Source organism: Mercenaria mercenaria, chromosome 15 (genome assembly GCF_021730395.1).
Source record: "Mercenaria mercenaria strain notata chromosome 15, MADL_Memer_1, whole genome shotgun sequence".
Lineage (NCBI taxonomy): Eukaryota > Metazoa > Mollusca > Bivalvia > Venerida > Veneridae > Mercenaria > Mercenaria mercenaria.
This window is the reverse complement of record NC_069375.1, coordinates 65,167,602-65,194,193: the sequence shown is the minus strand read 5'-3', so window position 1 is coordinate 65,194,193 and position 26,592 is coordinate 65,167,602. Positions and strand designations below refer to the sequence as shown.

Sequence of the window (26,592 nt, the reverse complement as noted above, 5' to 3'; positions counted from 1 at the left end):
ACATAGCAACATTGAAAGCTGTCCGTTGTTAGGAGACCGGAGACTGGCTACTATTTTAACATCGACCAATGAAAATGCAGGTTACGTCATCAGAAGAGTCATATTCGATTCACAACTTCTGGAAGTCGGCGCATACGGCTGATCGTAAACGGATTGAATATTTTGTTTTCTGAAAAAGTGGGCGCTATAGGGCAAACATTTTATGCGCTAATACGGTAAAATACGCGCCAATGGCCCCATAGGGTGGCCTAGAATAAACACTGCATAATTATTGATTTGAGATCAGTACGTCAAATGTCCAGTGCACAGTGAGCAAAATGATTTCTGTTTCTTGTGCAGTTACTGAATGCATCAAGGGGGGCATTTCGTATTCTACAAGCTCTTGTTATATTGAATTTTGTCTTTTGAATGAAACTCTGTAACTTGAGCTTTTTATGCCCTGAAAGGGAGGCATATTAGTTTTCAACTGTCCGTCCGTTCGTTCGTTCGTTCGTTAGTTTAAGTAAGTTAGTCACAAAGTTAACTTTTTGTATGAAGGCACTTTACTTGCGAACCACTGCACCCATGACCTTCAAACTTCACGTGCTGATAGTACTTATTGAGTATACCACCCCTACTGACTTTGGGGTCACCAGGTCAAAGGTCAAGGTCACAGGAGCCAACGTTAACTTTTTGCATGAAGGCACTTTACTCGCGAACCATTGCACCCAGGACCTTCAAACTTCACATGCTGATAGTACTTATTGAGTACAACACCCCTAATGACTTTGGGGTCACCAGGTCAAAGGTCAAGGTCACAGGGGCCAACGTTAACTTTTTGCATGAAGGCACTTTACTCGCGAACCACTGCGCCCAGGACCTTCAAACTTCACGTGGTGATAGTACTTATTGAGTACACCACCCCTACTGACTTTGGGGTCACCAGGCCAAAGGTCAAGGTCACAGGAGCCAACGTTAACTTTTTGCATGAAGGCACTTTACTCGCGAACCACTGCACCCAGGACCTTCAAACTTCACAGGCTGATAGTACTTATTGAGTACACCACTCCTACTGACTTTGGGGTCACCAGGTCAAAGGTCAAGGTCATAGGGGCCAACATTAACTTTTTGCATGAAGGCACTTTACTCGCGAACCACTTCACCCAGGACCTTCAAACTTTATCTGCTGATAGTACTTTATTGAGTACACCAACCCTACTAACTTTGGGGTCACCAGGTCAAAGGTCAAGGTCACAGGGGCCAACGTTAACTTTTTGCATGAAGGCACTTTACATGCGAACCACTTCACCCAGGACCTTCAAACTTTATGCTGATAGCACTTATTGAGTACACCACCCCTACTGACTTTGGGGTCACCAGGTCAAAGGTCAAGGTGCTGCGGGGGCATTTGTCACCATTAGTGACAGCTCTTGTTTCTTCTGCAAATATCATGGCTCCAGATAATTTTTTTGGCCTAGGAGTAATTACTCATCATAATTCTTGTGAATGAGTAAAATGGTAAAATCTGAAATTGACTAGGAGTAATTTTAACGCTAAAAAAAACATAAATGAGAAAAAAAACACAAAACAGTTTTATAACTATTAACATATTTATTGGGTGTAACACCCATGACTTATGTCAAGTTTCTGCTTTTTATTCACAATCGGTGTCAATCAAAATTTTACTTTCTGTCATATAGTCTTTCAAAGACATTTTGGTTGCATTTTGATGGTCAGTGGAATCACAATGCCTATCTATAGTAGACTTTTAGAGGTTACTAGAACCAGTGGACACAAACACATTTTTCATTTTACACTTTATGCATAATGCACATTTTAATTTAGTTTGTATAGGATTGCCAGAATCAATAACATTCCAAGGATATAATTCTTTCCAAACCGCATGCGTTTTCTCCGAAATTGAAACATGCTTCGGCTTCATGCATGTACTCACTACGGTATCCAAAAGATTAGCTAATATACCTTTTATGATTTTTTTTTTTTTTTTTTTTTTTGATCATTTTTTTAGATTGAAAGAAATACTAAAGCGTTTTTTCACCTTTAGAAATGAGCAGTCTTCGAAAGAGACATTTTGTTTTTGTTTACTTCACACCGGAAGTTGATAATTTAAATCGACACCGCTTTTAAATACACTACCTTACCATCAATATTAGTTAATGCACGCATAGTCTAAATAATGAGTCCTCGGGCAGACCGATTTTACATTTTGATATTCTTCGTTGTCTACCTAGAGCCGGATATCGACAAGTCAAAATAATATAACGATATTCAACTCTTGAGTACAATTATTTGGACTAATGCACGCATTGAGTGTATAGTTTAATCTAGGTTTATAGAGATCATACGATGCGTGTATACGTTCAATGTGGCAGAATTAAGGCTGATCGGCTATGTAACGTAACCCATCCAGACGATTCAGATTTTGTTTTTACGCTAGTAAAAAAGGCATTGTGTGCATTTCTGTAATTTCATATACGTTTTTATACGCTTAGAAATTATTAGACATGTGTATTTGCATTATTTCTATACGTAATTTACGCTAATACGCATCTTATCTGGAGCCCTGAAATATGTTGGAGATGGGGGGCACTTATAGAGCAGTATACGGTACAATTTAAGAGACAGGCTTTTTGAATATTTGATTTTCATTGGTTTTTGATATTGTTGCATCATGGTAGCTTTGGAATTCCAGTTTCACCTAATGAAGTTTGATTGGTCAGTGATAGAATCTAAATGGGACATTACAGTTATTGATTTATACAGTAGTAGAGGCTGGGTTAGAGAGTTGTTGCCTTCAGATTATTAAATATTTGTCATTTAAACATAGCCTGTGATTTTTACATAGTCTTTGATGTTAAATTCATGGCGGCTTTTGTCTAAAGAAACTGATCTGAAAACACCAGTCGCGGAGTTCTGCAAACAAAATAGGTTTCATCCCCACCCCCCAGCCAGATATCTAAAATGCCCCCCCACACCCCCAGTCACATATCTAAAATGTCAAACTTACAACAAACTTACAATTCAAACAGTGTGGAAACATATTTTATATAAAAAAGTCAGAATTTAGAGCACACTTGATCTGGCGTAGTATAATGAATATAGTTATATATGCCGTAAAATCATTAATACTTATGCTGCCCAGACTAATTTTCTTGGATTTCGTTGTCTGTCACATTTTATTCACGAAATTGAGTCACAGCAAACAAATAAGATAAGTATTCATTTTATCTTAAAATGATGGAAATTGGATTATTTTTATCCAAAAGTTCATGTCACCACAAAATACGAGTTTCATATACCCATGAAATAAAATGAAAAATAAAAAGTTTGGTAGAACAGGGTTTTTTCTAGGTAATTTGGGAACATAGCCTATACCCTCAAAATTGGGAATTATGACACGTAAATGTTCCAAACTGGGAAATATTTAGCCCCATAGGATAAAGTAAGGATGAGTTTAAGCACTTTCTCATACACTTGTTTCAAATTGTAGAACCTCTTAAGCACACTTCCATTACAAAATTGTCCATAATTTGGTCAATTTTTGTGCAATTTTGATGAAATTTTTTTCAGAATGTAGATTGGGAATTTTTGCACTCATTTTGGGAAAAATACATACTTTTTGGCATTGGGAATATAGTCGAATAACGGCTATAAAAACAGCCGAAAAAAAACCCTGTAGAAATTCATGTTTTGGAGATTTCTATTTATAGAATTTTTGTATTTTTTGTTTCACCACACACCACAAAACACTAGAAATAATGTTTTCTGATGTTCGTCGTCACTTCAATAAATTTTCTAAGCTGTATTCTCCAGGGAGACACTAGGAAAATCTTTGAAATGCAACAGTTATGTTATTGAACGAAGAAATGAAATGAATAATATTACCGTTCCTCATGAGAGTTTTCTTTTTCCAATTTATTCTATGCAGGCTACTTGTTTTGTCTGTTACGTATTTCCATTTTTCCAATTTATTTTCCATCAGCTTTTGTTTTGTCTGTGATATGTCGAAATATTTTCCCGCACAGCGTTTATGGCGTCATTATATTCTAGTGACCGTTATTGACTTTCAAGAAGGGGCCTCCTTGGTTACTGGTTCAGGATTCTGACATGTATGGAATCATGTGCCCATTGCCACTGTGGTTGATGTGAGGAACCCATCTGACTGGCTTCGGGCCTTTTTTTCATCAATTTGGGAATGCCACCGACACCGATGGAATTGGGAAAATGCTCTCGGAAATTGTCTTAATTGGTACAATTTGCAAATTACCGAAATCTATATAAATGTGTTTTTGTGTGAAATATTAATGAATTGCATTTCAGTAATTGTTCAACAGTATAATAATTTACCTAAATATACATACAAATTAGTGAAACTATCTTAAAACAGCAAAAACCGTAAAAGGTATAATCATTTGGGAATTTTAAATTCAACTTTGGGAAAAAAAGCATACTTTTTTGCATTAGGATTACTTCCTTTTACCAGAGATAGATTTACAGGAAAAAAAGCCCTGGGCTTTAATTCTTTATTTTGAGGTGGGTGGGGAAGGGGACTTTGAACCAACGGCAGGTATACACAAGGGATTTGAAACTGGACACCTTAACCACTGCCTTACCCTTGCATGATCGTAAGAGGTGACTAATAGGGTCTTAACACTTGGTTTTGCAGTAACTCCAGTGATTCCAGCAGGTTTGCAAATTTTGATTCCATACCTCATGTTTTTATTTCGATGTAAATGAGATGTGGAACAAAACTTTGTAGTCCTGTTTGGCGCCATATAACCTATACTGTGTTGGTGCGCCGTAAAACCCAAATAAATGTACCGCAAAGGTCAGTTTGAAACCTCGTTATAGGGAGGTATAAAAAGTCTCGTATGATTTCATCTTGGCCATAATGTCGTGTTGTTTCCCAGCTTAAAAGAAGTAAAATCTTGTTAATTAAGAAAGCGATGGTATTTTTTTTTTTACAATCCACTGTTGCTTAATTCCTTGGCTGTCGCAGTTTAGATCTTCATTTCTCGCTTTCAGAAGATTTATTATCTGTCAAGAAACCAAATTTAAATAATGTCACTGAGAAATGAATGTTGGGAATATTGTAAGAGAATGGAAACGATAAATGTCTCCCAGTCTTTGACTGCTCAAAGGAATATGCCAGAAGTAAGGAATCGATCTTCACAGAATTTAACCCTTACTCTGCTAAATTTCTATAATGAGTTTTTAGCTCACCTGAGCCAAAGGCTCATGGTGAGCTTTTCTGAACGCTCAATGTCCGTCGTGCAGCGTGCGGCGTGCGGCCATCAACAATTTCTAAAAAAATCTTCTTCTTGAAAACCACTGGACAGAATTACACCAAACCTCACAGGAATGATCCTTGGGTGGCCCCCTTCCAAAATTGTTTAAAGAATTGAATTTCATGAAGAACTCTGGTTGCCGTGGCAACCGAAAGGAAAAACTTTAAAAATCTTCTTGCCCAAAACCGCAAGGCATAGAGCCTTGATATTTGGCATGTGACATCTAATGGTCCTGTATGAAGATTGTTCAAATTGTGCCCCTTGGGTGAAAAGAGGCCCCGCCCTGGGGGTCACAAGTTTTACATAGACTTATATAGGAAAAACTTTAAAAATCTTCTTGTCTAAAACCACAAGACCTAGGCCTTTGATATTTGGTATGTAGCATTGCCTGGTAGTCCTTTACCAGAATTATTCAAATTATAACCCAGGGGTGAAAAGAGGCCCTACCACGGGGGTCTCAAGTTTTACATAGACTAATAGGAAAAAACTTAAAAGATCTTCTCGCCTGAAACTGGAAGGCTTTTTGATATTTGTTATGTTGCATTGCCTTGTGGTCCTCTACCAGAATTATTCAAATTATGCCCCTGGGATGAATAGAGGCTCTGCCTTGGGGGTACCAAATTTAACTTAGAATTATATGGGGGAAAAGTACAAATCTTCTTGTCTTTAAGTTCAAGGCCTAGACCTTTTATTTGGTATGTAGCATTGCCTAGTGGATCTCTAACAAGATTGTTCAAATTTTGCCCCTTGGGTGGAAAGAGGCCCTGCCCGGGGGTCACTTGTTATATGAGTTATATAGGAATATATATACTTCAAAAATTATCAGATCATATTTCCTAGACTGTTTAATTATAATTACCTGATGACCCCAATGGATTAGGGGTAACTTGACTGTGACCTTGACCTACTGACCTACTTTCTTGTTTTTAAGATACAGCCTTGAAATTTGGATGACATGTACAGTTTTGCACACCAATCTTAAAACTGACTTTCAGTGACCATGAATTTGAACTACTGACCTACTTTTTAATATTTTAGCATCAGTGTGCCATTTTAAACATGTGGCTCGTATTACTCAGGTGAGCAATTCAGGGTCATCATGACCCTCTTGTTTACATCTTTCAATTTGGACTGTACCATTAACTCTTAAAAGGCGTGTTTACCAAAGAAATACTGACTGAATGGCGAACAGTGCAGATCTTGGTCAGACTGCATGGATGTGCAGGCTGATCATGATCTGCACTGGTCGCAAAGGCAGAACCAATAGTAGGTTTAAGGCAGAGCATCTTCTCTTTTTGTAAAAAGTATAAAATATATTATGAACATACAGGTCAGCAGCCTGTAGCTTTCAGAATTTTTTGTTGGTAACTGGTAAATTTTTATGTGTTATAGTGTCTTATTGGTTTTGTTTGTGCTCAATAACTAAAGAAGGCTTTGACCTGAAGTTGTCAAACTTCATAATTATGGTGATTGCCTGTACATAGTCAGTTGGCGATTCCATTTGTTTTTAAGGTCAGGGTCACAGTATTAAAGCTCGAGACAGAAAATGGTTACCAGTTGATCACTAATTAAAAATGTTTTGTTCTAGTCATCAGACTTCATATTATGATTGCCTGTGGTCAGTAGATGACCCCTTTTTAGCTCGACTTTTTGAAGAAAAAGTATGTCTGTCAGTTTTCGTACTTTTGCCTTTCAGTTTTCATACCTTTGGCTGTCAGTTTTCATACCTTTGGCTGTCAGTTTCCGTACCTTTGGCTGTCAAGTTTTCATACCTTTGGCTGTCAGGTTTCATAGTATATTTGCCTGTAATCATAGTCCTTATTGTTTATTGTTTTTGATGTCATTTGGTCAAAGGTCAAGGTCACAGTATACAAAATTATACACCCAGTCGCTTCCCACGGCATGTGTATTTTACAAACAGCTTGTGATGGATTTTTTCTTTGTTTGTTTGGACCTTCTTTTTAAATGCATTATATAATTATTACACAAACAATAAACGCATCAGGCAGCAAAACTTAATTGGTAAAAGCTTCAACTGAGTTGACTTTATACTCTGTATTTACACTGATTTATCAATAAGGTACTTCAAATCAGAGAAAATTAAAACATTCCTTAGTATGACAGTGTAACAGAATGAGAACTTTGCATGACGTAAAATATTAGTTCATACAGCAGTCATTAAAGCTACTCGCCTACAGTTTGGGTGAAATTTTTTTAACATGTTCATTTCTACCAAGTTTGGCATAAAATTATCATAATATTATGACACTGAACAATGATAAAGTGGTGAAAATTAAAGATAGATATATCGGTAAAAATGCGAGAAAAATGTAAATTTTTCTGCATTATTACAAAAGCGTTGCAGTCACCAGGTTTACTACCTTATGCACAACATTTTCGGTTATTTATAAGAATATCTTGCAAAAATCTTACGACGTCAATAAGTTTTTTTATACTACCAGTCACTTTCAGAGTACTCACTTTTTATTGATTTTTTAGAGAAATTATTTTTCACCTAAAACTTATCTAGATCTAAATGCAAAATCAATGTTATTACTAGAACATATTAATTGCTAATGGCTCCGGCATGTTATTACAAATCTGTCAATCTTTTAATGCAAGAGTCTTTAATACCTAAGTGATTGTGAACAGTAAAATGAAGGATATATAGGTCATTCAACTTCCTTTAATACCAGAATAATTGTAAATTGTCTCACTAAATGAGGTAATATTGATTCTTAAAGCATCTTAACTGCGCTTAGAAAAAAAAATGTCTCCGCTATCTACAGCTGTTATACCACACCATGTTATGCTGTACAAGTGTCGGTAATGATTTCAAGTTTGTTTATACGCCAGCCTTCAAGTATCACGTATTGATTACTTTCAATATATGACAATTTAGAAACTCAGGCACTGCCAGAAAATCTGTTCTCTGTACAATAGGAACGGTCCTTCATACGCGTTAGCTAATGATTTGTATGGATAGAATTGCGTATGTTGGGAAAACAGATTAATCTCGTGGACTGAGGTTGATATTCTCAGAAATACGAGTCTGGATTGCGGTTATGTAAGGGCTTATTTGGATAATACATTTGTTAGTGTATGGATAAAATAAATCTAGAGTTCTTATACTGTTCAGAAATGTTTAAGCTTTTGCTTTGAGTGAAATTGTTTACTATTCATTTAAAGTATTATAATATTTATTATATTTAATCTTTTTCAATAGAATTAACTGATTTATCTGTTGTTTGTGTTAATATAAAATGGAATTATTTATTTGAATGGAAAGTAAAGGATTTTTGAAAAGTTGTGATTACATGTAATTTTTTTTTTTTTTTGAAGCATTGTTTTATTATTACCTGGTAACTTTATATTGATTTAGTTTAGCTCAAATGTGAAGTTACAAATGTTCACCATGATATTACAACAAAACTCAGGTATGACCAAGATTACTACATCCAAGGTTAAGGTCCCATTTCAAGGTCAAACCTTGTAAAGCATTGGAAGGATTTTTATCCAACTTGCATCAGTTGATTAAACATGTACATTACCAAGCCATTATGAAGAGTGTACAACCCAGGTCACTAAGTCCAATGTCAAGGTCACACTGGAAGGTTAAATTTAAAATAGTTTTTATTTCAGACTGGCTTATTGATTTTCCAGTAAATATAATTACATAAATGTTCACCATGATAATACAGTGAGAACCATGCATGACCCAGGTCACTAAGTCCATTGTCAAGGTCACAGATGTCAAAGGTCAAATAGATTAACTTTGTATCGGCTCCATATCTTATAAACTACAGGAAAAAGTGTCATAAAACAAGCTTCCGTCATTTACTCTTTCAAGACAAAATGCTGTTCACATACCTCAGGTCACTAGGTCAGTGGTCATTGTCATGCTTTGAGGTCAAACATCAAAACACTTTATTTCAGAATGTTTAATTAAGTATTAACATAAATGTTCAACATCATACATGTAATATGACAAGAAACTTACATGATCCAAGTTCAAGTTCACACTTCAGGGTCAAAGGTCAAATAGTTAATTTCAGTTTCTCAACATATCTTGTGTACCAGTGTAGGGATTTTTAGTGAGCTTTAGTGATCGCCCTGTGTCCGTTGTCCGTCCGTCGTCAACAATTTAACTGTTAACACTCTAGAGGTCACATTTTTGGCCCAATCTTAATGAAACTAGTTTAGAATGTTACCCTCAATAAAATCTTGGATGATTTCTATATTGGGTCATCTGGGGTCAAAAACTAGGTCATCAGGTCAAATCAAAGGAAAAGCTTGTTAACACTCTAGAGGTCACAATTTTGGCCCGATCTTAATGAAACTTGGTCAGAATGTTACCCTCAATAAAATCTTGGACAAGTTCGATATTGGGTCATCTGGGGTCAAAAACTAGGTCACCAGGTAAAATCAATGGAAAAGCTTGTTAACACTGTAGAGGCCACATTTATGATGTATCTTCATGAAACTGGTCAGAATGTTAATATTGATAATCTTAAGGTCCAGTTTGAATCTGGGTCATGTAGGATCAAAAACTAGGTCACCTGGTCAAATCAATGGAAAGCTAGTTTACACTGTAGATGCCACATTTATGACCATATCTTAATGAAACTTGGTCAAAATGTTAATCTTGATGATCTATAGGTCAAGTTCAAATCTGGGTTAGGTGGGGTCAAAAACTAGGTCACCAGGTCAAATCAAAGGAAAAGCTTGTTAACACTCTAGAGGCCATATTTATAACTGTATCTTCATGAAACTTAGAATGTTAAACTTGATGATCTTAAGGACAAGTTCGAATCTGGGTTCTGTCAGGTCAAAAACTAGGTCACCAGGTCAAATCAAAGGAAAAGCTAGTTAACACTTTAGAGGCCACATTTATGACCATATCTGAATGAAACTTGGTCAGAATGTTAATCTTGATGATCTTTAGGTCAGTAGGTCAGGTGAGCGATACAGGGCCTTCATGACCCTTTTGTTTTATTTACTACTGTAACAGTCTTACACAACAGAACATCAAGCTACCAAGTAACACAGTGTCTTTAACTGCTGCCCCATCCACATCTGCTAATAATAGAACATCTGTTTCCTTCACTTTTATTTTCCAGATCTGTAACTTATGACACATTTCTTCCACATTTTACCAAAACAGTGAAAACTGTCAACCAAAATTGAGAAGAAAGTCCCTGCATCACAACTTTTTACATTTACTGTATGAAAGCTTTGTCGGGGGATATTAAAGCTCTCGTTCAATTTTTCTTGAATTAGGTCAGGACTCTTCTGCCTCTTTTTCAGAATCTGTGCCACTGTGCAAAATATATTATTGTACAACAGAAGGAAAGCAATTTAGTCTGATTTCAGATTAAGAATGTTATGTTATTTTTATCCATTTTCTAGAAAATCTTATCAAGATACAGACTTACAGCGGCCCAAGAGGATTTTCGTGTGATGAATGTAATCCTATTCCCTGGTAGAAATTTCCACCAGATGAACTTGTATAAAGATCTGATTGAATCAAATTATTTCCTTAGTGTTATATTAGTGCCATTAAATTAATGACTTCAGGGGAAGTAACTCCTCAGAAATGGCATTTTTTCAGGTTTCCAGAAGATTATTAAGACTTTTACTGAAGGTTTCAATCTTGCAGAACTTTGTGGATGTGATTAAAGAATTGATTTGAGATAAATTTCGATAAATTTATACATGTGCAATATGTATGTTTTATGTTTCAGGTTTTTGAATGCCAGAGTTGTCCTTCCTGGTGTAAAGAAAATTTTCAACAGTTGTTTGCCCATGTCAGATATTCCAGAGTGAAAAGAAACTGAGGTTGGAGGTAACACATTTTAATCTAAGGTGTAGAGTAAAGATTTTATAATGCTACTTTTGTTTAATACTATTGTCATGACTTGGGACCTAGATGGTGTCAAAGTTGTAAAATACTAGTTTCCAAGCCTATACATAGCCAAGGACTACTATGTACTCTGATTAAAGGCAATAAATTAAGTTTATTTCCTTATTTCTTACATAAATTAAAGCTGCCATGTTTACTCTTTTAAGCAAGTCCATGTCATGTTTGACTGGTAAACATTTACAAAATTTCTACCCAGGTTTCACCCTTCTAGCCATCAAAGTCTTTTTCTGTTCATACAACTGAACGAAACAAGTGATTTCTGGCTGTTAACTAATTTATAGATAAATGTTTCTTTTTCGGTTAACGGTAAGCTGCCAATTTATGCGCAGTTGTTTGGTAAGTGATAAATTCCGTTATTGGGATGGAACCATACAGTGAAAGAAGGCTGTGTATACAATGCTAAAGTTGGCTCAATTAAAATAAATTATTCCATTTAGCATCAAACAGTGCCAAAGATAGTTTGGAATTGTCAGAATAGCTTAACTTGCAAAAATTCAAAAAATTACCGTGAATTTATTTATAATATTTTTTTCTGTTGAATTTGAGAATTAATTCTACAAAAGTTAATTTGAATCAATTAATAAATGCCCATTTTATGTTTGAAATTTGAAATCAACAAATGTATATCCACACAAAACTCCCAGTCTGACCAAAATTAACAACAAAATTTTGTGTATACCTACAAAATTGAACGATTTACAGTATTGAGGAAAAGGAATCCACAAAATTAATATATATCCACACAAAACTCCCATTTTGACCAAAACAACAAAATTTTGTGTCCACAAAATTAAATGATTTTACAGTACTGATGAAAAGGGAAGCGGCTTTGTTTTTCTTCTCTTTTTTTATGCCAAAACACAAAAGGTCTGTCATGTCTTTCAGTTCTTTCTTATAATGGTTTCCAATAAAAAAAAGTATATGACATGTAAATCAAAGAAAACCAAGTAATTTAAAGTTCACAGGGTTCGAATTTAGCCAGATTTTCTACTTGCATTTTTTCGCAAGTGGTATTTTTTTTAACTTGCTAAATGAAAAAACAACTTGCATTTTCCGCGACTTGTCACTTTATTACAACATTAACACAAACATCCACGTGACGAGTCAAGCCAATCGTATCTGCGCTATGTAAATAGTAACTTATTATAGATTACCAAAAAACCCACCGGATGCGGTAAACGTCATCAAAATTAGCGCAGGTACTTGTCAGCAGTTGAAAAGACATGCGCACGGGACATGTATCGAGTGTAAACTTCCGTTTACGACGACAGATGTAAGAGTGCTCCGAAATTCGTTCTGCAAATGACAATGCGCTGCAATGACCGCGAGTTGTTAAAGAAAGAACAGTGTAAGATCGAGACGACCGTTAGAAATGCACATTATTCAGCCAAAAATTTTCACTCGCAAAAAAATGCTGGTGTCTGAAATCTCACCTCGCAGTTTGAAATTTGCACTCGCATTTCGCGAGTATGCGAGCTTAAATTCGAACCCTGGTTCACTATATCTAGGGGACACAAATTTGCACTAAAATATGAATCTAAAAATTGTATTTTTAGATATTTATTTGAACAGTAGAAAATTCTCATGAAATGTATTTAACATTACTACATAATGTAAATTAATTGTGCATGAAAAGCTACAATTTAATAAATGTAATGCATTTTCCAGGATTTTTACATAGTGATACTGTGCTTTACTCTATATACATTACATTAAAATGCATACTGTTTTAAACCTAATACACATAGTTAACTGTTTATTCACAGTAACTTGTTAATTTTTATGTTTCCAATTAAATTGAATGTAATTTTTTTTCTTCATATTTTCAAATATGATATTTGGGTCTAGAATACTTTTTCAGGAGTTTAACATAAAAATTTTCACTGTATTGATATTATAAGTAAAGATAAATAATCAACGTTAATTAGAAAATGAAGCCGTTGGTTTCAGAGATAAGCTTCCTGTATTATCGAGGTCATGAAAATGTCACACTACGATATCGCAATATTTTTCTACATTGATAGGGAAATCGATGTTTCTTCTATAGTTTTCTCGTAATATAGAGGAAAGAAATATTGACGTCTCTTAGACCAGTTTCAGTACAACAGCTAATTTACATGATGTCAACGTTTACATTAATAGCGTTTCCTTCTGACATTTCACTGATTTATAGAGGTGAAATGCGTATTTTTTTAAGTACTAATTCATAATTATGATGCTGCCTTTAATAATATAAGGCCATAATTAAAAATTATTTGTTTGCTGTAACGCAACCCAGAGTTTTTTTGTGTGGGAAGGTAGGTAGGGATTTTTTTGTGTGTGCATATAATGATATAGGGAAAAAAAAATCCATCCTAACAGGCCAGAAAAAAAAAGTTGGTTGCAGCGATTTTCACAGGTAGGTCTTGTTACCACAAACAAATCTTTTGTAATGATAGCCTAATAAGTGAACAAAACATCTGGATGGGATAATGTTGTTTTTTTTTAGATCAGACTTTATTTAGATTTTAACATTGTCAATTTTTAAGTTTGAAAAATAACTGATTTGTTTTAGCTACTTTATCAGATGTTGTCCTTTTAGATTGGAAATTTTAAATCTAACAGTTTTAAAGACAATGTCATGTTTATTTCCAACAAATTTGGCATAGAATATATAATTTTATTCATATTATTAATGACATTGAAAAAAGTGTTGTGAATAAAAGTGCTAGAAGTTGGTTTAAATAGCAGAAACAAAGTTTAAGTACTTTCTCCTTTGTTTACTCAATTCTGTGAAATAAATTGGCTATCAATTAGAATATCTTGTAAAAATCATATGTCAGTAAGTGTTTTACTACTTATATCATTTTCACAGTAACTTCCTTGTAAAGACTTGAGAGAGAGAAAAAAATTCACCTAAAGTACGTGAACTAGTCCCCTGTAAAAATTCACCTAAAATATGTGAACTAGTCCCCTGTAAACGTTGAAATTAGACTCTATTAAATTGCCATTAATTTGTCTGTGTATATATCAATAACCAATTACCAATCAATTTACAGCCCGTAGCGCTCAGTAAACAAAATAGTGCAGGGAACTGTTTTCTTAAAAAATTTTGCAACAGATAAAAATCAATAGCAGTGCACACTAACCAATATCGAGAAAAGAGAGAAATTTCTTGTATGGAACATTAATCTCTGTTTCATTGTTGGGAGACATTAGCTTGTGTTTTATTAGAAATCATGTTTCAGTTTTTCGGAATAATTTGTCCTTAATTTCTAGCTTTTTGCATTTTTACGCTCAAATTTATAATACTTGATTTGTGTGAAAACTAGTGCGTCTTAAGGGATAAATTGACGTAAAAAGTTGTGATTTTTGTCACGTGCATTTTTGTACGCGAGTTACTTGATGTATTCAGAACATATAGTGTGAACTTCAGGAGATGAAAATAATACTTGATGTGTTATGGAAACTAACAGACAGAAATAAGTTGTCATTTGTATTCTACACTCAAGTTACAGGATATATTTGGAAATTCTGCCGGTTTAACGCATTAACTGACATTTTCGAGAAATGTGAAGGTACATTTAATGTTATTGACATTATTGTAAATTAAACTTCCTAGTACGGTTTCTTCTATATAAGGATAATAGAATTATTTGCTGTTTTTACTAAAAGTACACAACGTTTCGACCATAAGGTCATCTTTAGATATTAAACGTATTAATGACGTCAGTATCAAACTATATATAGTGTCTGGATTAAAGAACAAAACTGGAAGAAGGCTAGTCGAAATAATAGAGCGTGATGACTTTTGACTGTCGCTGTCGCGTCACGTCCAATTTTATTCTGCATATGTCGGTTAGGAAATCCCAAATGAAATCTGTTGGGAACATTTTTTGGTACATTTACAAATGTATTTGTAATGGTGACATCTCTGATAATGACATCTCTGGTGGTGGACGGATAGCTCAGTGGTTTGCACACTGGCCTTCCAATCCTGAGGTCGGGGGTTCGATCCCCGGCAGCTACTCGGGAGTTTTCAGTGTTTCCCACCCAGCTAGAGGTGTACTGGTCAGGAACCCAGGCAATCCTTGCATGTATCAGTGCTATACACTGGGCACGTTAAAGAACCAGGCTGTCTATTCGCAACGAGCTAGGCTAAGTTAGCCGGACAAGCCTGTATCTGATTTCTGATCTCTCTGTCGTGGGGGCTTTGTCTCACTCTGTCCCTCTGGTCAGATCGCTGTGTGTCTGTACTAGTAGAGGATGAATTATGCGCCCTGTGTGGCTGCATTTGAACTATGTAAAGCGCCTTTGAACGTGAAATTGATCATGAAAAGGGCGCTATATAAATCTGGTATAATAATAATGAATTTATGTTGACATTAGAGCAAGAAATTGCCTCGTTGATAATTTATGAATGTATATTTTGTGTTTTGTTTCTGCAGTTTAGGGTCATCGGCAGACAGCTACATACTGAAACTGGTGTCCAGATAGATATCTCCTTGCACCCGTTCACATCATATTTCTGAAGATTTAAGTCTCTTATTTAAAATTATATTCAGCCCATTTGAAGTTTCTAGATAAATATTAATGCTTAATATATTGGAACAAGTAAGTCTGACCTGAATTTTATGACTTTTATATGCCCAAAGGGACGTATTATGTTATACTACTGGTATCCGTCTGTCTGTTTGTTAGCAATTTTGTGTCTGTTCTGTGACTCTTGAACCCCTTGAAGGATTTCAAAGAAACTCGATACAAATGTTCTTCACATCAGGCTGACTTGCAGAGCCCATGTTCTGGATGACTTGCTTCAAGGTCAAGGTCACACTTAGATCAAAGGTTATCACACTGTAACTCTTGAACCTGTTGAAGGATTTCGAAGAAACTTGACATAAATGTTCACCACATGGGGACGATGTGCAGAGTGAATGTTCTGGATGGCTAGCTACAATGCCAAAGTCACACTTACTGGTTGAATGTCATACCTTCGGGTGTATATTGCTATAGCGTTGTGGACTGCTCTTTTTTTTATTTTTTAATGTCTTCGTTTTCCTAACAGTAAAATGTAGATACGGGTAAGGCTTAGAGGGATGACAAGACTTATATATAAGGTTATAAAATAAGTCATCCTGATAAGCCTAATAAGGGGCTAGAAGAAGTCTAGGAAGAAAATACTGGGTTCTGGTTTTATCTTTTGTTAGGGTTAACTTACTACCACCAAACTTAGAGTATAGTAAGATAATATGAAGAACTAGCTTAAGATTGTATTTGGGGGCACTGTTAACAAAAATAGAAAATCAGTTTACTCTCAGTATCTTTAGTTTGGGTAAACCTATTGTCAGCAAACTTGGTATGTAGATAGCTTTTATCAAAAAGAAAGGTTGTGAATGTATTTGTGGTTCATTCAGGTCAAGGTCAGAGTAGTAGGTCTGTGTTACAAAAAGTAGAAAAAATGATTTTAGTTTTGAATGAGATAGCTTAGTTAATCTGCATTCTTTGAAAGCTCCACCATTATGGTGTTGTGAGCAAATGCATTGGTCTGTCGTACCTTTTTGTGATGTTGAACATAGGGGTTGTGGTTCAGAATATCTTCAGTTTGGATACTCCTTTTGTAGTAGCTTTTATCAAAAACTTGTTTGGAATACACATCCGAGGTCCTGAAGGTCAAGGTCACAGTAACTAAAAATAGAAGAATGGTTTCAGATGAATAATCTTAATAATCTGCATACTTCGAATGTTCCACTGTGATGTAGTGGACCAAAGAGTTGTTCTACTGTTAGCTAGTTTTTTGATGTTGAATGAAGGGGTCTTGTGCCTTATGTCTCTACTTTTTTTGTTCCAAAAAAAGAGTCATATAGGCACCATAGGGTGAAGGTCAAACTAATGACTTGAATCAGTAATGACATAATTATGGCTCTGATCCATCTATGTTTATTGTATGATCTGTACTTCTGAAAATCATGATTTGATGCAGTCTAAAATATGTAACAGATCATGACCTTTTTTTGGACCTGGTTGTTGTGTAATTTGAACGGTTCTTGTTAATCACGGAAGCAGAAGGTGGGAGTTTCAAAGTATATGTGGGTCCTGCAGTCTTTCCATTTAGAACTTTATTTGCTATAGGGGTAGAGTAGCTTGGACTTTGGACCACTGAAGCAGGTGGAAATTCCCACTCCTTGGCCCTTAACCCTTAGCCTGCTGCAGGCGAATTTAACAGCCTTTGCAAACAGCTTGGAACCAGATCAGACGCCGATTAAATCGGCGTCTGATCAGGTTCCAAGCTGTTTGCTACTCTGACAATATTTCTTCCAATTTTGGAGCAAATTGAATGAACTTTACAATTTTAGCAGACGACATTTCCAGCAGAGGACAATTTATCTAGCATGCTAAAGGTTAATGAAACCCCTGTGTGAACAGGATTTAAGTCTGAATGGCAACAAATAACTAAGTAACTAACTTTAATTGTTACTGAACCTATCAGTATACATGGTGACAGAGTTGTACTCAGTACCTAATTTAACAATGAACATATAAATGTTTCATTATCAAACATCATTTGTCTGAAATCATTGCTTTTATGTAAATTGATAATTTATAGTTGGCATTATTTGTTCGGAATATTTCTGATACAAAACTGCGATATCTGCAATGAATAGATATCTGCAATGAATATTCACGAAACAGCTGATGCTATCTGGAGAAGACTCAGAATATTTTATTTGCATTGTTTTACATGGTGTTTGATACATTGTTGGTTTGTAGTTTGTCATAATTTGCAAGTATGATTAGCTAATAATGGAAACAAGAAATGAAAAATAAATGTTTCGTCTCATATAAATGCACTTGTATAGGTCATCAACACATTGCTCTGTTTTTGTCTAGATCTCTTTCTTGGGGGCCTCCGTGGCTGAGTGGTTAAGGTCACTGACTTCAAATCACTTGCCCCTCATCGATGTGGGTTTGAGCCTCACTCGGGGCGTTGAATTCTTCGTGTGAGGAAGCCATCCAGCTGGCTTACGGAAGGTCGGTGGTTCTACCAGGGTGCCCGCTCGTGATGAAATAATGCTCGGAGGGGCACCTGGGGTCTTCCTCTACCATTAAAAGCTGGAAAGTCGCCATATGACCTATCATGTGTCAGTGCGACGTTAAATCAAAAAAAAAGAAAAGAAGAAAATATCTCTTTCTTAGATATGCGCACTATTCTTTCCTACTGTGAATGAAACAGAAAGGCAGAAAAAATAGAATTAAAGAAATGGACCTGTAATTTGACGTTTGGCAATTTATGAGACATTACATAAAAAGGCTGATAGTACTTCAGCATATTCGGGCTGCGTATGTAGCTTGTATGAGCAACCAGACGGAGAATGCGGAAGTCCTATACAGAGAAAACATAAAATTGCAGGGAAATAAGCAATATTCATTATGGGTCCATTACCTCTAAGGTTGTGAACTAGCTTCCGATGCCTTGTGCACTGAAGTAGCATCATTTTGTTCAATGTTTTAGGGAATTAACCCTTACCCAACTAAATTTCTATAATGAACTTGACCATCTTCCAATTTGGACAGTACCATAAACTGTTAAAAGGGATGCTTACCAAAAAGATACTGACTGAATAGCGAACAGTGCAGATCATGATCACACTGCACAGATGTGCAGGCTGTTCTTGGTCTGTACTGGTCGCAAAGGCAGAATCACTTGCCGCCAGCAAGCTAAAAGTTAATTCACTGCTGTATGGGTAAAGACCTGTTACAGGGTAGTTGGCACAATACCGTTACTTCAGGGCTCTGAACTCAATATATAGGTGGAAAAGTTTTTAAGTTTAGTGCTTTGCACTGACCTTGAATAAAGAAAAATGTTACATGATTAAAGATGTTCCCTCGGAGTTTTTCATACTTAATGAGCTTTGATTCTTATTTTTTAAAAAAAAATTGTCGTTAATTAACAAACACAATATTCCATAATTATACCATAAGGTAGGACAAAACTGCCTTAAAAACAACACTGCTGAACATAAAATACATTTATACATGAATTTATAATTCTGTTAAAGTCCACACAATATGGAGTCACAAAATATTGTCATTTGTTTTTGTACTCTGAGAAAAGATTCTGCTTTAGAAAACCTTACTGCTTAGGCAGTGCCCTCCAATATTCTTGAGATGTTTTCTAGTAAACATTATACACTGTAGCTAGTTTCTCAGTTCTAGACAGAACTTGTTTGATTTGATATACATTAGGGACTTATTTTCATAGACTTTGTTTGAGTCAGTTCATGAAATAGAGTCCCAAAGAAAAAATAAATTTTCCATTCGTGTTATTTGCAAACAGTGAAATCCACCAGATAACATCCCCATGAAATAGCTGTTGTGGCAGAATTCACAAGATTTAATGCCCATGAAATAGCTGCTGTGGCAAGATTCACAAGATTTTAAGCCCATGAAATAGCTATTGTGTCAACATTCACAAGGTATCGTCCCCATGAAATAGCTATTGTGGCAAAATTCTCAAGATTTCATCCCAATGAAATTAAATGATTTCACAGTAATATGGTAATCATAGAAATAATGAAATAATTTCCTGATAGGAAAATTATTTCAGTTGTGGATTTATGGACATAGGTCTAGACATATTGTTTCAGTTGAATGGGTGATTAATGCATAGATTGAGTATAAATTCGCTTGGCCTAATTATGCATAGATTGAGTATAAATTCGCTTGGCCTGATTATGAAAATTAATGAAATAATTTCAGTGTTTTCCCTTGACTTTTGAAAATGAGGGTCATTGTGACCCCCAATGTTTCACATCTGGGGGTCATTTCCAAATTTTGGGGGTCATACAGATATACTTTATGTATTTTGAATAAAATTTTGTTTTACTTATACTAGTGATTATACAGATTTAAGTCTTTCCTCATAATTGTCTGGGGCCTCCGTGGCCGAGTGGTTAAGGTCGCTGACTTCAAATCACTTGCCCCTCATCGATGTGGGTTCGAGCCTCACTCGGGGCGTTGAATTCTTCATGTGAGGAAGCCATCCAGCTGGCTTATGGAAGGTCGGTGGTTCTACCCAGGTGCCCGCTCGTGTTGAAATAATGCACGGAGGGGCACCTGGGGTCTTCCTCCACCATTAAAGCTGGAAAGTCGCCATATGACCTATCATGTGTCGGTGCGACGTTAAATCCAATAAAACAAACAAAACAATCATAATTGTCTCTGAATAAAATGACAAAAAACAGCTGATGTTTGACTTCTATTTATATAATTGCTAAAATAGGTTTTAGTACTTTTTACCAGGCAGTATTACAGTAGAAACAGTTGATTTGAACCACTTGGTCTTACTGTACATGCTGCCGACGACGTCATAAACACCGTCAGCTTGCATATTGCTTTTGAGCCATTTTTTTAGTAAACAGCAGACTGGTACTACTGGTAGTATTAGGGAGCAGCGAAAACAACTGTTACTAAGTGTTAATCAGTCAAAGTATCAGACTGGGTATTAAATTTGTGAAATGTGAATCGACATAAATGTAGAAAATTGGGGACACAGTCTGCATATAATTATGAAACTTAAAGTACATTTTCAGAAAATCGCTATTTGTAAAACAATTGGCCTGATTTAGATTTTCAAGAAATTGCGTCCACTGTGACGCACAGATTTTATTTTTACGGGTCATTTATCAGAAAAGTGCGACTATGACGCAGGATTTGTGCGTCAGGGAAAACCCTGTAATTTCCTGATAGGAAATGGAAAGTTCATTCAATGCATTTAACTGGCTTCTTATCCTGAAACAAAAATAACAATGTTTTTTTTTCATTCACAAAAATGATTTATATAAAGAACATTTTAATGGCATAGTGTGAATAAAAAGCTATACTGAAATATGGTAGATTATTTATATTGACAAGTATTTTGGTCTACAGTGGCTGAGTGGATAAAATTGCTAACTGCAGATTACATGCTTCCCCAACCACCACTTTTATGTTCTGATCCTCACTTTGGGTGTAGGAGTCTTTAGTGAGAAAGCATCCAGCTGGTTTACAAGTTGGCAGTAATCTATCTACATTCTAGGTCCTCGCCCGTGACATGACAAAATAATGCCTAGGGAGTACCTGGGATCTTGAAGACCTCTGCCATAGAAATCTGAAGTCATGATATGCATAACCTGTACTTATGTCGCTGTGACATTAAATCGAACAAAAACACAGGAAAAAGGTCCATTGATTAATGCAACTTTAAAGTTACTCGTGACAGAAATTTAATTTCTTAAATTTTGATAATGTTAAACCGTAATTTCCCTTTCAAGAAAGTAAGTAACTGTTGTCATTCAGTATTTTGTGAATGAAAACATCATTGAAATCACTCTGTAAAATTATTAAATGCAATATTTTCTGATAAAACAAATTGCCTGTCTCTTTGTTTACATTCAGTCATTTTTGCAGACATAGGAAAATCTCAAAATCTGGAATTGAAAGAGGTTGAAGGTTTTACTTCAAGATAACCTGACTTCAACTTAAAATGATATTTTATGCACATGTTTTTTGCAAAGATGCGATTAGAGAATGTCTTTGAGAATTCCAGAATTTTAGTATAAACGAGTCTGAGATATTGAGTTTCAGCTGTATATGTTATATTTTCATTGATATTGTCGTAAGAGTTACTTGAATTTTTTAGCTCGACTATACGTAGTATAAGGAGAGCTATCCTACTCGCCCCGGTGTCACGTCTTTCCGCGTCCCCACCTTGGTTAAAGTTTTTATACACTTTCTCTTTTTAGCTCATCTGATTTTTTGAAAAAAAAAATGATGAGTTATTGTCATCACTTGAGCGGTTGTCGGCATCGGCGTCTGCGTCGGCGTTGCCTGGTTAAGTTTTATGTTTAGGTCAGCTTTTCTCCTAAACTATCAAAGCTATTGCTTTGAAACTTGGAATACTTGTTCACCATCATAAGCTGACCCTGTATAGCAAGAGACATAACTCCATCTTGCTTTTTGCAAGATTTATGGCCCCTTTTGTACTTGGAAAATATCAGATTTCTTGGTTAAGTTTTATGTTTAGGTCAACTTTTCTCCTAAACTATCAAAGCTATTGCTTTGAAACTTGGAATAATTGTTCACTATCATAAGCAGACCCTGTACATCAAGAAACATAACTCCATCTTTCTTTTTGCAAGAATTATTGCCCCTTTTGGACTTAGAAAATCAGTTTTCTTGGTTAAGTTTTATGTTTAGGTCAGCTTTTATCCTAAACTATCAAAGCTATTGCTTTAAAACTTGCAACACTTGTTCACCATCATAAGCTGACCCTGTACAGCAAGGAACATAACTCCATCCTGCTTTTTGCAATAATTATTGCCCCTTTTGGACTTAGAAAATCATTTTCTTGGTTGGGTATTATGTTTAAGTCAACTTTTCTCATAAACTATCGAAGCTATTGCTTTAAAACTTGCAACAGTTATTCACCATCATAAGTGGACACTGTACATCAAGAAACATAACTCTATCCTGCTTTTTGCAAGAATGATGGCCCTTTTTAGACTTAGAAAATCATGGGTAGAACAATATTTCTATTATACAAAAAAAATCAGATGAGCGTCAATGGCGGTGCTCTTGTTTCAACTTATCTCTGTAATTACTTGATGGATTTGATTCAAACTTGAAATACTTATTCCTCATCATCATCCACATCATCTGATATAAGGGCTATAACTCTGGCACCAGTATTTCATGAATTATTTCCCCTTTTCACTTAGATTTTCGGGTTAAAGTTTTGATGCACTTTCACTCTATCTCTGTTATTACTGAATGGATTTGATTCAAACATAAAATAGTTGTTCAACATCATCACCCACATCATATGACACAAGGTGCATAACTCTGGCACCATTTTTTAGCTCGACTATACGAAGTATAAGGAGAGCTATCCTACTTGCCCTGGCGTCGGCATCTGTCTGCGTCCCCACCTTGGTTAAAGTTTTGGTGCACTTTCTCTTTTTTCAATTTATCTCTAATTACTTGATGGATTTGATTCAAACTTGAAATACTTATTCCTCATCGTCATCCACATCATCTGACATAAGGGCCATAACTCTGGCACCAGTATTTCATGAATTATCCCCTCTTTTCACTTAGATTTTCAGGTTAAAGTTTTGATGCACTTTCACTCTATCTCTGTTATTACTGAATGGATTTGATTCAGACTTAAAATAGTTGTTCAGCATCATCACCCACATCATATGACACAAGGTGCATAACTCTGGCACCATTTTTTCATGAATTATTTCCCCTTTTTACTTAGAATTTCAGGTTAAAGTTTTGGTGCACTTTCACTCTACCTCTGTTATTACTGAATGGATTTGATTCAAACTTAAAATAGTTATTCAGCATCATCACCCACATCATATGACACAAGATGCATAACTCTGGCACAATTTTTCATGCATTATTCCCCTTTTTACTTAGAATTTCAGGTTTAAGTTTTATGCACTTTCACTCTATCTCTGCTATTACTGAATGGATCTGATTCAAACTTAAACAATTGTTCAACATCATTACCCTTATCATATGACACAAGGTGCATAACTCTGGGACCAATTTTTCATGAATTATTTCCCCTTTTTACTTAGAATTTTAGATTAAAGTTTTGATGCACTTTCACTCTGTCTCTGTTATTACTGAATGGATTTGATTCAAACTTAAAAAGTTGTTCAACATCATCACCCACATCATATGACGCAAGGTGCATAACTCTGGCACCAATTTTTCATTAATTATTCCCCCTTTTTACTTAGAGTTTTAGGTTGAAGTTTTTATGCACTTTCACTCTGTCTCTGTTATTACTGAATGGATTTGATTCAAACTTAAAATAGTTGTTCAACATCATCGCCCACACTATATGACACAAGCTGCATAACTCTGGCACCAATATTTAACGAATTATGCCCCTTTTTGCTTAGGATATACTTATATAGTGTTTTGATACATTTTATCTTTACCTCTCTTATTACTTTAAGTTGATATTTTTGACATAGACTCAGGCTATTGTGCAATATCTTCATCCACAATTGGAGTCATTAAACACTCCAGTGACAGCTCTAGTTTCCTCAGATGTGCCCAGTTTTACTATCCAGCATCGAAATAGTCGAGCGCGCTGTCTCCTGTGACAGCTCTTGTTCATGAATTATTCCCACTTTTTACTTAGATTTTCAGTTAAAGTTTTGATGCACTTTCACTCTATCTCTGTTATTACTGAATGGATTTGATTCAAACTTAAAATAGTTGTTCAGCATCATCACCCACATCATATGACACAAGGTGCATAACTCTGGCACTATCTTTTCATTAATTATTCCCCCTTTTTATACCCCCACCAAACATTTTTGAGGGGGGTATATAGGAGTCAGTTTTGTCGCGGCGTGTCCCGTCCCGACGCGTCCCGAAATCTATTATCTCAGTTATTACCAAATGGATTTGATTCAGACTTAAAATACATGTTCCACCTTATCTCCCACATCATGTGACACAAGGTGCATAACTCTTGACACCAAGTTTTCATGAATTATGTCCCCTTTTACTTAGAATTTAAGGTTAATTTTGTTGTATTTTCACTATATCTCAGTTATTACTAAATGGATTTGATTCAAACTTAAAACAGATGTTCCACCTCATCACCCACATCATGTGACATAAGGTGCATAACTCGGACACCATTTTTAGCTCGACTATTCATAGAATAGTAGAGCTATTGGACTCGCCCATGCGTCGGCGTCCGCGTCCGCGCCCCGATTTGGTTAAGTTTTGTATGTAAGCTGGTATCTCAGCAACCACATGTGGGAATGGATTGAAACTTATCACACACTTATTCACTGTGATTAAATCTGACTTACATTGCACAGGTCCCATAACTCTATTCTGCTTTATTTAACAAAAATTATGCCCTTTTTTCGATTAGAAATTTTTGTTAAGGTTTTTGTATGTAAGCTGGTATCTCAGTAACCACTTGTGGGAATGGATTGAAACTTCACCACATTATTCACTGTGATAATACTGACTTAAACTGCACAGGTCCATAAACTCTATTTTGCTTTTTTTACAAATATTATGCCCCTTATTCGACTTAGAAATTTTTGGTTAAGGTTTTGTATGTAAGCTGGTATCCAGTAACCACTTGTGGAATGGATTGAAACTTTCACACATTATTCCTGTGATAAACTGGACTTACATTGCACAGTGTCCTAATTCTCTATTTTGCTTTTTTACAAAATTATGCCCCTTTTTCGACTTTCGTATTCATTCAGTCGACAAGGCTGTTGAATAGTCGAGCGTTGCTGTCCTCTGACAGCTCTTGTTTTATGAATTATGCCCCTTTTTACTTAGAATTTAAGGTTGATTTTGATGTATTTTCACTTTATCTCAGTTACTACTGAATGGATTTGATTCAAACTTAAAATAGATGTTCCACCTCATCACCCACATCATGTGCCCACATCATATGACACAAGGTGCATAACCCTGACACCAAGTTTTCATGAATTATGTCCCCTTTTACTTAGAATTTAAGGTTAATTTTGTTGTATTTTCACTATATCTCAGTTATTACTAAATGGATTTGATTCAAACTTAAAATAGTTGTTCCACCTCATCACCCAGATGATGTGACATAAGGTGCTTAACACTGACATAAATTTTTTATGAATTATGTCCCCTTTTACTTTAAATTTAAGGTTGATTTTGATGTATTTTCACTATATCTCAATTATTACAAAATGGATTTGATTCAAACTTAAAATAGATGTTCCACCTCATCACCCACATCATGTGACACAAGGTGCATAACTCTGACACCAATTTTTCATGAATTATGCCCCTTTTTACTTAGAATTTAAGGTTAATTTTGATGTATTTTCACTATATCTCAATTACTACTGAATGGATTTGATTCAGACTTAAAATAGATGTTCCACCTCATCACCCACATCATGTGACACAAGGTGCATAACTCTGACACTATTTTTCTTGAATTGTGTCCCCTTTTACCTAGAATTTAAGGTTTATTTTGATGTATTTTCACTATATCTCATTCTGATTGGCTTAGAGCCAAAGGGAAGTAACTTTTTTTTAACCTTTGTACTGAGTTTCTTTCCCTTAAATTCCAGGAATTAGTCTATTTTTAGAAATCCTATTTTTAGATTTTCAATATTTTAGGTATTTTTCTAACTTTTTTATTATAAGTCCTATGTAAAAAGTAAAAACATTTTTTCCGTGGTAACATGGGTCGGTAAGACACTTACTTGTATTCACTTTAAGTGTATCTCTAATATTAGAGATTTAATATATTTACTAGTATTACTATACTAGTTTTATACTAGTATTACTTATATGTGGAAGCCCAGGATGAAG

The 26,592-nt window shown here is 35.3% G+C and overlaps 1 protein-coding gene across 6 annotated transcripts in view; it reads left to right on the top strand.

Annotated features, from left to right (window-relative positions):
- The window catches only part of LOC123527282 (G-protein-signaling modulator 2-like), a 100,403-nt gene that overhangs the window by 16,090 nt on the left and 57,721 nt on the right, over positions 1-26,592 (top strand). For 3 of the 6 annotated variants that reach the window (XM_053525482.1, XM_053525476.1, XM_053525478.1), the window contains exon 2: positions 11,033-11,133. The gene's annotated coding sequence lies outside the window, so the exon portion shown is untranslated. Of the gene's footprint in view, positions 1-8,247; positions 8,356-11,032; positions 11,134-26,592 lie in introns of those variants that run through there. The other 3 variants (XM_053525481.1, XM_053525477.1, XM_053525479.1) reach the window with 3 other exon arrangements.